The sequence below is a fragment of the Aotus nancymaae genome, unplaced genomic scaffold, assembly GCF_030222135.1.
Source record: "Aotus nancymaae isolate 86718 unplaced genomic scaffold, 86718_ANA_hifiasm-v0.15.2.pri h1tg000053l, whole genome shotgun sequence".
In the NCBI taxonomy this organism is placed as follows: Eukaryota; Metazoa; Chordata; class Mammalia; order Primates; family Aotidae; genus Aotus; species Aotus nancymaae.
This window is the reverse complement of record NW_026988467.1, coordinates 28,449,003-28,459,077: the sequence shown is the minus strand read 5'-3', so window position 1 is coordinate 28,459,077 and position 10,075 is coordinate 28,449,003. Positions and strand designations below refer to the sequence as shown.

Sequence of the window (10,075 nt, the reverse complement as noted above, 5' to 3'; positions counted from 1 at the left end):
CCGGGTACGGCGCGAGGCTACGCCACAGGGCAGCGGTGGCAGCGGGGGGCAGCGGCGGCAGCAGGAGACGCAGCGGCGGCCGCAGCAGCAGCAGCAAGACGGACTCGTGGAGACGCGCCGCCGCCGCCGCCGGGCCGGGCCGGGTGTCGTGCGCCGAGGCTGGGGGGGAGTCGTCGCCGCCGCCGCCACCGCTACCGCCGCCGCCGCCGCCGCCGAGGTGACTGAGGAGAGAGGCGCCTCCTCGCTCCCGCCGCCGCCGGACTTCAATGCCCAGTCCCCAGCTCGCCAGCGTGAGTGCGCCCCTCCCGGGCGGCCCCTGCGCCGGCGCCGGGGGCCTCGGGGAAGGGGAGGGCGGGAGGCGCCGCAGCCATTAGTGCAGGCCCGAGACACGTCCCCGGAAGGAGAGCCGAGCCGGGCCGGGGCGGGGGAGCGAGGGTGGGTGAGCGAGGGGCGGGCTCGTGTGTGTGGAAGAGGGAGAGAACTGTGCGAGCGTGGGGGAGAGTGTTAGTTGGTGAAGGGAGGGCGTGTGTGGGGGACAGGGCTGAGTGTCCGTACGAGGCTGTGGGGGGAGTAGTGGGAGCGCGGGGCGGGGGAGAGGGCTGGGGGGCAGTGTCGATGTCGGGGGAGTGTGGGTGAGGGTAGGGGGAGGGTATGGGTGTGCGGGGAGCGTGTGGGTTTGAGGTATGGGAGTAGAATGAGTGTAAGTGGGAGAGGCGAGAGTTGAGAGTGGTAGAGAGCGGGAGTGTAGGGGGAGAACGTGGTGTGTGTCGGGGAGACGATGCGTGGCAGAGACAGGAGTGTGGCAGGGTGTGCCCGCGTGTGTCCAGTGTGTGAGCAGGCATTCTGGAGGCCCTTCCCCTTGGTCTTTGTGTGTGGCGATAGTGAAGCCTGGTGTGTTGGGTTAGGGAGTTCTTTCCAGGAGCATCTTGTCCCTGGGTCCTTAGGTTCAAGTATGAGGAAACGGGGTGTAAGTCTCTTCCAGCGGCACAATGATCTTCTGGCTCTGGGATTTTCATTTTCCCCCCAGAAAGGATGTGATGTGGTTTTTTGTTCTATAAATTTTTTTCTTCCAAGTTTCATGACTTCAAAGTAAATTTCCAAGTTTGTCAAGAATGCCATCCCATCCTAGTCTAGGGGACCTGAGAGCTGATGAAAAGAAGTTTGTCTGTTGCCCAAGATCCTACACTCTTGCCTGTAAAGTGTTCAGAAGCATAAACTTTTGCAAAGTACTGCTAGTTTTTCAGGTGAACAGTATTTTATTGTTAGGTAAATTGAACTGTAGGCTAGTTTATTATTTTCTGGTATTTGTCAAGAAATTTGCAATAACTAGCAGTTCTAGCGTCACCATAGGCATTAAGCCAATGCTTGTCTGTCTGGAGTCACCAAACTACAACCACTGCTGAGTTGGAATATGGTACTTGCTGTCATGCTCTGTAATGGAGAGTAGTTTCAGAGGGAAGTGCGTGGTTATGCCTTGCTGAGTGTGCAAAAGGAAACTAAGGATGCAGAATGACACATTATCAGGTCTTCAGAATCACTTGCCAGCACACCATTGTATTGGTGAAGATGGTGAGAAATTGCTGGTATTCTGATCTTGACATTTTTAAGTTTCATAGTGAATGGACTAATTACTGTCATGGACTTTTCCCATTCTTGTGTTGTGAAAGTTGAGATTCTTGGTGAATTGTAGTAACTTGGTAGGGATTTTACACTTGGATGTAACTTTTTTTGTTTTTTTTCTTTTTTTGAGACAGTCTTGCTCTGCCACCAGGCTGGAGTGCAGTGGCACGATCTCGACTCATTGCATCCTCTGCCTCCCGGTTTCAAGTGATTCTCCTGCTTCAGCCTCCCAAGTAGCTGGGACTACAGGTGGGCACCACCGCACCCAGCTATTTTGTATTTTTAGTAGAGACAGAGTTTCACCATGTTGGTCAGGATGGTCTCCATCTCTTGACCTCTTGATCCGCCTGCCTCTGCCTTCTAAAGTGCTGGGATTACAGGCGTGAGCCACTGCGCCCGGCCCACGTTGATATAATCTTAAAAATTATGTTAATTAAAAAATAATATTTCTTAGCTGGGCGCGGTGGCTCACGCCATTAATCCCAACACTTTAGGAGGCTGACATGGGTGGATCACTTCGAGACCACTCTGGCCAATACAGTGAAACCCCATCTCTACTAAAAATGCAAAAAATTAGCGAGATGTGGTGGCAGGCACCTGTAATCCCAGCTACTGAGGTTAGGCTGAGGCAGGAGAATCACGTGAACCTGGGAGGCGGAGGTTGCAGTGAGCACTCCAGCCCAGGCAATAGGGCAAGACCCAGTCTTAAAAAAAAAAAATGTCTCTTAGAAGTTGGTAGGTTTTCAGTATAAGCAAAGAATAGTGTGGTCCTTTTTTTGTTTTTCTTGGGAGATGGAGTCTCGCTGTGTCTGTTGCCTAGGCTTCCCAGGTTCGAGTGATCCTCCTGCCTCAGCCTCTCAAGTAGCTGAGAATACAAGTGTGTACCACCACACCTGGCTAATTTTTGTATTTTTAGTAGAGATGGGGTTTCACTATGTTTGCCAGGCTGGTCTTGAACTCCTGACCTCCAGTGATCCACCTGACTTGGCCTCTCAAAGTGTTGGGATTACAGGCATGAGGGTGGTCCTTTTGACAGTGAACATAATAGAATTACAGGCAAAATTATTGATGTGTAATTAAAAGTCAGAAATTATATTTTTTGGCTGGGTGAGGTGGCTTCTGCCTGTAATCCTAGCACTTTGGGAGGCTGAGGTAGGAGGATCACTTTGAGCCCAGGAGTTCGAGACCAGCCTGGGCAACATGGTGAAACAACGTTTCTACAAAAAATATAAAAATTAGCCAGGTGTGGTTCTGTGTGCCTGTAGTTCACGCTACCCTGGAGGAGGCTGAGGTGAGAGGATTGTGTGAGCCCAGGAAGTGAAGGCTGCAGTTAGCCAGTGAGACCCTCTCTCAAAAAAATAAGAAATAGTAAATAGTATTGTTACTATTTAGCGAGGGAAGGGATTAATTAGTATTAATTGCCCACTGTGCTGCAGGTGCTTTTTATACTCATTTAATTCTCACAACTACAAGAAAGGTGGTAGGTGTCTTAATTTGCATCCATTTGGCTTACTTGAATCACATCTGTTTGCCAGGCACTAGGAATACAGTGATGAGCTCCCATGGATTTACAGTGGTGAGATGAAGAGATACAGAAACTCAAAAGGTTAAGTAACTTGTCCCAGGTCACACAAATAATAAGAATTAGTGCTGAATTAAAAAATCCAGGTCTTCGACTCTAAAGCCCTTGATTTTTGCAATACATCATATTACTCTCTCAATAGCTCGTCTTATATTGAGGTTTCTCATCCGCACGATGACCTAGCAGCTTGTACTTAGGAGAGCTGTTAAAACTAATGGAGAAGACTGAATGGCTGGAGGCAAGGGGATCATTTAGGAGATGCTAACTGGAGGCTCTTTGGGGCCCAAGCTAGGCTTTTATGTGGGAGGAGATTCTGCCTTGCAAGTCTCTTGGGGCCCATGGGTGTGTGCTTTGAGACAGTTTTTATGAGGCACCCGGGATATACATGTCTGGGTGAGGGAAGTCTGATTAAAGAAATGCAGCAGCCTTTTATGTTTTTTATTTTTTGGAAAAAGAGGAGAATATATTTATTGGGGCCAAGAGTGAACTAGAAGTTGTTACTATATGAAAGTTTCTTTGTTGAGCTGTGTGGGACACTTAAATCAGAAGGCATGAGAAAATAACATGTGAAAGCACTTTGTTAATTATAAATTAAACTACAGATTCAAAGTATTATTACCACTAAGATCTTTCTACTAGGGCAACAGATTTCGTAGCTGGAAAAGGCTGGCATTTTAGAACACCTTTATAAATGAAAAATAGTTTCGAACTGCTGAACGGGGTATTTTCTGACTCAGAACAGCAAGTCAGGCCACTCCCTCTGTGAGTCAGTCAAGTAATATTTAATTTGAACAAATTTATAGGCAGAAACCATTTTCAACATCATTGAACTTTGTAGCTCTAGGAAGAGTAAATGTTTGAATACTTTAGTATATAGCTTTAAAAAAGTGTGAGAGACGGGGCACGGTGGATTATGCCTGTAATCCCGGCGCTGGAGGCTGAGACGGGCGGATCACAAGGTCAGGAGATAGAGACCATCCTGGCTAACACGGTGAAACCCTGTCTGTACTGAAAATACAAAAAAATAGCCGGGTGTGGTGGCATGTGCTTGTAATTCCAGCCACTCGGGAGGCTGAGGCAGGAGAATCGCTTAAACCTGGTAGGTTGCAGTGAGCCGAGATCGAGCCATTGCACTCCAGCCTGGGCAACAGAGCGAGACTCCATCTCAAAACAAAACAAAACAAAAAAACAGTGTGAAAGCTCCATATATAGTTTATTTGAAAAAAATTTCAAACAAGGTAAATTAGATTTAATTTTCTTAAGAATTAACTTTTTATTCATTTTGTCCTGTAAAGGTAGTATTTCCTTATGCAGTAATTAAGGAATACTTTACAATTTTCAGACACAAAGTTGAAATTTAGGGATTTATTTTACAGGGTTTGACTATACTTTTTCCTTTTTGTTGTAAAGTGGGGTTGGTAACCAGTGAAGCCTCTAGAAAATGCATTTATAATAAGATGCAGAGGAGCAGGTCGCTACATTTTTAGCTTTTGGTCTTGGAACAGTGAAACTTAAGTTTTTGTGAAACTAAGTTTGGTTGATTTATTTGAGTGCTATTATTTGTTGAATAGAAGATGGAATCTTTAATATTTTTAGTAAGAATCAGGATCCATAGTTTTAATATGGTAGACTTAGTCAAATTTATTGAATAGGGTGATGGTAGAGATATTAGGGTACGGGTAAAGTGCAGTATTACACTTTCAGGCTTTAGGTTTCCACATTTCTTTCTTTTTTTTTTTTTTTTAAGACCAGGTTTCACCATGTTGGTCAGGCTGATTTTGAACTCCTGACCTCAGGTGATCTGCCAGCCTTGGCCTCCAAAGTGCTTGGATTACAGGCATGAGCCACCACGCCCGGCGGTTTCCACATTTCTTTCTTATGCTAAAACCTGTATCATCTCATTTAAAACTCAATAATCCTGTAAGTAGTATTCTTCTAGCTTACAGATAAGGAAATTTATAGATTGATTTTTTTTTTTTTTTTTTTTTAAAGACAGAGTCTTACTCTGTCTCAGGCTGGAGTGCAGTGGTGCGATCTCAGCTCACTGCAGCCTCCACCTCCTAGGTTCAAGTGATTATCCTGCCTCAGCCAGGATTACATCCTGTGCCACCACGCCCAGCTAATTTTTGTATTTTTAGTAGAGATAGGGTTTCACCACGTTGCCCAGGCTGATCTCGAACTCCTGAGCTCAGGCGTGATCTGCTCACCTCAGCCTCCCAAAGTGCTGGGGTTTCATTGCTAAATCGCAAGTTTTAGATAAAGAGTATCAGTAAATAGCAGTGAATAATTTTTTTTGAGGGGGGCTTAAAGTACTTAAACCTGTTGAACAGTGGATGCTACCAGTTACAATTACTTTGGGAGATGGTGATTTGAGTCTCTTAATCTGTGAAATATTAGAAAAGTCTTGGCCAGTCAGTGGCCCATTTTGGGAGGCAGACGCAGAAGGATCACTTGAGGCCAGGAATTTGAGACCAAACTGGGCAAAATAGAGACACCATCTCTACAAAAAGTACAAAAAGTAGCCAGGCATGGTGGCATGAGCCTTCTGTTCTAGCTACTTGGGAGGCTGGAATGATCAGCTTCCTGAAATGAAGGATCACTTGAGCCTGGGAGGTCAAGGCTGAAGTGAGCTGAGATTGCACCACTACACTCTAGCCTGGGAGACAGAGTGAGACCCTGTCTTAAAAAAAAAAAAAGAAAAAGAAAAAGTCTTCTCGCTGTTTTCTTGTTTTTTCCTTTTTTCGTTTTAGAGATGGGATTGATTTCTCCATGTTGGTCAGGCTGGTCTCGAACTCCTGACCTCAGGTGATCTGCCCGCCTCAGCCTCCTAAAGTGCTGAGATTACAGGCATGAGCCACCGCGCCCAGCCTTCTTTTCACCATTTTCATCTTTGAACTATTACTACATATAGAAGTGTCAGGTAGCTTTCTCTCATTATCCTTTGTTTTATTGGCTAAACCTCATTCTGTGGGCTCTCTTAACTCCCTGGTCACTGTCTTGGCACTTGAAGCCTTTAGGTTGCTTGGTGTAGAACTGAGGTGCATATTGTTTGAAAATCTTTTGTTCTTTGGAGTGGTAGAGGTTTATGCTTAACCAGAAACTGTCACTACCTCCATGAAAGAAGCTGCACAGCTGTGCTGGCTGTCTGCTTTTCATGGTTCCCCATTGTGGAGTTACCAGGACTCAGGTGAGAGAATGACTCCTTTCCTGCACTGTTTGTTCAGTCAGTGTAGATTTATGGGACATGAAAATCTTTCCCAGAAGAATGACTATGAGGAGTTGACAGATTGTACCAATATTTTTCATGTGACTTGAATATAGATGGTTTTTGTTTGCCTACCTATACTGATTTTCTTGCCCACGGGTTATGTTAACACAGCATCCACTTAAGTGGCCTAGAAACTAAATTTCATCATTTGATTATAAATTTACATTACACAATGTTGGCTTTTTTTTTTTTTTTGATATGGAGTCTCAATTTGTCGAACAGGCTGGAGTGCAGTGGTACAATCTTGGCTCACTGCAGCCTCTGCCTCTCGGAGTCAAGCGATTCTCCTGCCTCAGCCTCCTGAGTAGCTAGGATTACAGGTAAATTTTTGAGAATTTTAAGATTAGGCTTTTTTGTGACCCTTTCTTTGCTAGTTGAGCCTGGTTTGAAAAAATATTTTGAACATTAGAACAGTCTTTACCTTTAGAGAAATGTTGTGTTTAATTCCTCTCATAGTATTTTTTATTTGAAATTTTATTCTTCTCAAAATGTTAATTCTTTTGGCATAAAATGTACACATGATATATTTGTTTTAGCAGATCAGATAAACTACTTTATATTTTTATTTCTGCACTGGTCAAATATGTTGGCTGTTAACTAATGTATTGTTTGACAGGAATTCAAATTCACAATTAGGTCTGTTTTCTTCCAATTGTCCTTTAGTTTTTGTTAAAATTTGACCATCTTTTTACTTTCCCCACTGTTTTACAAGAAACATTCACTAGGTTGTATCACCACAGTATTTGTAAGTTGGATTTATATACAAATGTTGATATGTGTTCTTTTTAGTAGCAGAACAAATTGTTGTGTTTGTACTTTCCATTATTGGTGAAAAGCCTTCCATTAGGGAATGGAGTGACTGGTTAGTGCAGAAGGATATGAGTCACCAGTAGGATTTGTCAGCAAATAGAGAAGGATATGATGGAGAAACAATAGATTCTAGTGACATTTTCATTCCACATGTGTGGTTACAAACAAGTTTCCTTTTGGTGATTAGTTTAAATTATGCAAATTGGGTCTTTCTGGGTGAAAAGTACTTTAAATGTAAGTCATAGACTATATTCTCAATTGTTTTCTCAGTCAGGTGGGATCTTCATTTGGTGGTCATCAACAGGTAGAATTTAGTTAAACTCGTTATCTGTTGACTGTTGATTTAGTAAGTTGAAGGAATATTTTTGTTAAGTTTTTTGATAATTATGGAGCTGCTTGCTCAGTAGATCAGAAGAGGCCCATAAATATGGCAGTATTTACTCTCTCAGTGAGCAAAGAGTTGCTCTCTTACTACTACTCTGCTTTTTTTTTTTTTTTTTTTTTTTTTTTTTTTTTAAGACAAAGTCTTGCTCTGTCGTCCAGGCTGGAATGCAGTGGTGCGATCTCGGCTCACTGCAACCTCCACCTCCTGGGTTCAAGCAATTCTCCTGCCTCAGCCTCCTGAGTAGTTGGGTCTACAGGTGTGTGCCACCATGCCGGCTAATTTTAAAATTTTTAGTAGAGATGGGGTTTCACCTTATTGGCCAGGTTGGTCTTGAACTCCTGACCTTGTGATCTGCCATCCTCAGCCTCCCAAAGTGTTGGGATTACAGGAGTAAGCCACTGCACCTGGCCACTGCTTTTAAATTCCTAAGAGCTTTTATTGCATTTGAATTGTTCTGAAATTCTCAACCTGGTCAAGGGTTCCCTGAAGACTAAGCATCTTTCTCAGGTCACACTACCATGATTCTTCACTGTTTCTACCATTTTTCTATCATAAAAGTTTTACCTTTCTTTAGAAGTCGTAATCCTACTCCATTCTTCTCATGCTTACTTTGTATCTTTAAAATATGTCGTGTTAATATGAAAACAAATGTCAATCAAGTATTTTTCACCCATGTTGATTCTTGGCGCTTGATCCTGGATAGTGTTTGTATGATGTGCACCCATCTCTGCAGAGTGGCTGTGCTGCATTTTGGTATCATTCAGAGGTGTTCCTCATCTCAGTAAACATTTGGAGGAAAAGGATGAGAAAGATTGAATTTTGCAGCCTAGCTTGGTGGCTCATGCCTGCAATCCCAGCACTTTGGAAGGCCAAGGCAGGCGGATCGCCGGAGGTTGGGAGTTGGAGACCAGCCTGACCAACATGGAGAAACCCTGTCTCTACTAAAAATATAGAATTAGCTGGGCATGGTGGCATATGCTGTAATCCCAGCTACTTGGGAGGCTGAGGCAGGAGAGTTGCTTGAACCTGGGAGGCGGTGAGCCAAGATAGTGCCATTGCACTCCAGCCTGGGCAACAAGAGCAAAAACTCTGTTTCAAAAAAAAAGATTGAATTTTGCATTCTTTAATTGGGAAGAGAAGGAAGGTGAATCCATGCTGAATTAAGCTAGTGAGTAAAGAATAACTCCTTGACATGGCATTTTAGAGGTATTTCACCATTTTTGTTTTATGTTCATATGTAGTATGAAATATTTTCACTGTGATTTTTAAAGATTGTGAATTTAAAGATTGTCTTTTGTGAAAATATGCCATAATTGGACAATCAGTAGATAGACAGTACATTTTAAAAGGGCCACCAGCAGCTTCAAATAGAATGATTTGGATTCTTGACTGTTTATCTTGTATTATACTCAGTACACAAACATATCTGTGAACTATAATGTGATTTATAAAAAGCAAGTTTAGGAGAGGAAGTGAAGTGTAACTTACCCAATTACAGGGGAAACTTGGACCAGAGTGCCTGAACGGCAGAAAAATTTCTGGGGCTCAAAATAAATAATTTATGCTGACAAGATGTATTTTGGGTGGTTTTTATTCTGTCTTGTTGATAGAGAGTTTCCCTCCCTCTCTTCGGGGGTTAATACTGGAACAGGACCTTCAAATATGCTCAATACATTTGACAAAATGGTGAAATGAAAGAGTTAGGCTGACCGATAAACTACTAAGTTCTGAAATACAGTATATTTTAAATAATGCAAACAGTAGCCTGGAAGTTTTTGCTTTGCATGCTACTCCTGTGCTGTAGGTTATTTTGAAAGGTGATTCAAATAACCTTTCCCAAGTATCTATTTTGCAACCTCAGGGAACTTGCAGCTGTTACAGACTGTCCTGATATAGCTCAGAAAACATTTCAGTGTGGTGTTGACAGGCTGAATCCAGGTGTTCTTTTGGATTTTTACTACTGAATTTGCTTTATTACAATTAAAGTTCAGAATCTTAAATTATTTCTTTAATAATGAAATTATTGATTCAGTGGTTCTTGGGTATTTAATGTATGTATAGTGATGTTGGAAACTAAAATGATTAAGACTTAAATTGTTCTCTGGGAAAATTACTTAGCCTTTTGAGATTAAAGAAAGAAGGATGGAAGGAGGAAAGAAAACAAATGTTAGGATTTAACTTTCTGGGGAAGCAACTGAATTATTCTTAAGGTTACCAGAGTTACTTAGGAAAAGAATGTGCTTAAACTTTATAATAAAGAGGCTTGGGAGTCTTAAAATGCACATACACTAAAGTCTTTAAATATAAACACCATAGAGAAGATAGCCATGATACTTTTGTCACAAAAGTATGGATGACTAGAATCCATTTAGTAGAACTATTTAATGTAAATTTAAAATGATTAATTGAA

At 42.5% G+C, this 10,075-nt stretch overlaps 1 protein-coding gene across 1 annotated transcript in view; it reads left to right on the top strand.

Moving 5' to 3' along the window:
- The first annotated feature begins 212 nt into the window (after positions 1–212).
- Positions 213–10,075, top strand: part of PTP4A2 (protein tyrosine phosphatase 4A2) — a 34,113-nt gene continuing 24,250 nt past the window's right edge. The window contains exon 1 of the mRNA XM_012439994.3: positions 213–290. The gene's annotated coding sequence lies outside the window, so the exon portion shown is untranslated. The remainder of the gene's footprint in view (positions 291–10,075) is intronic.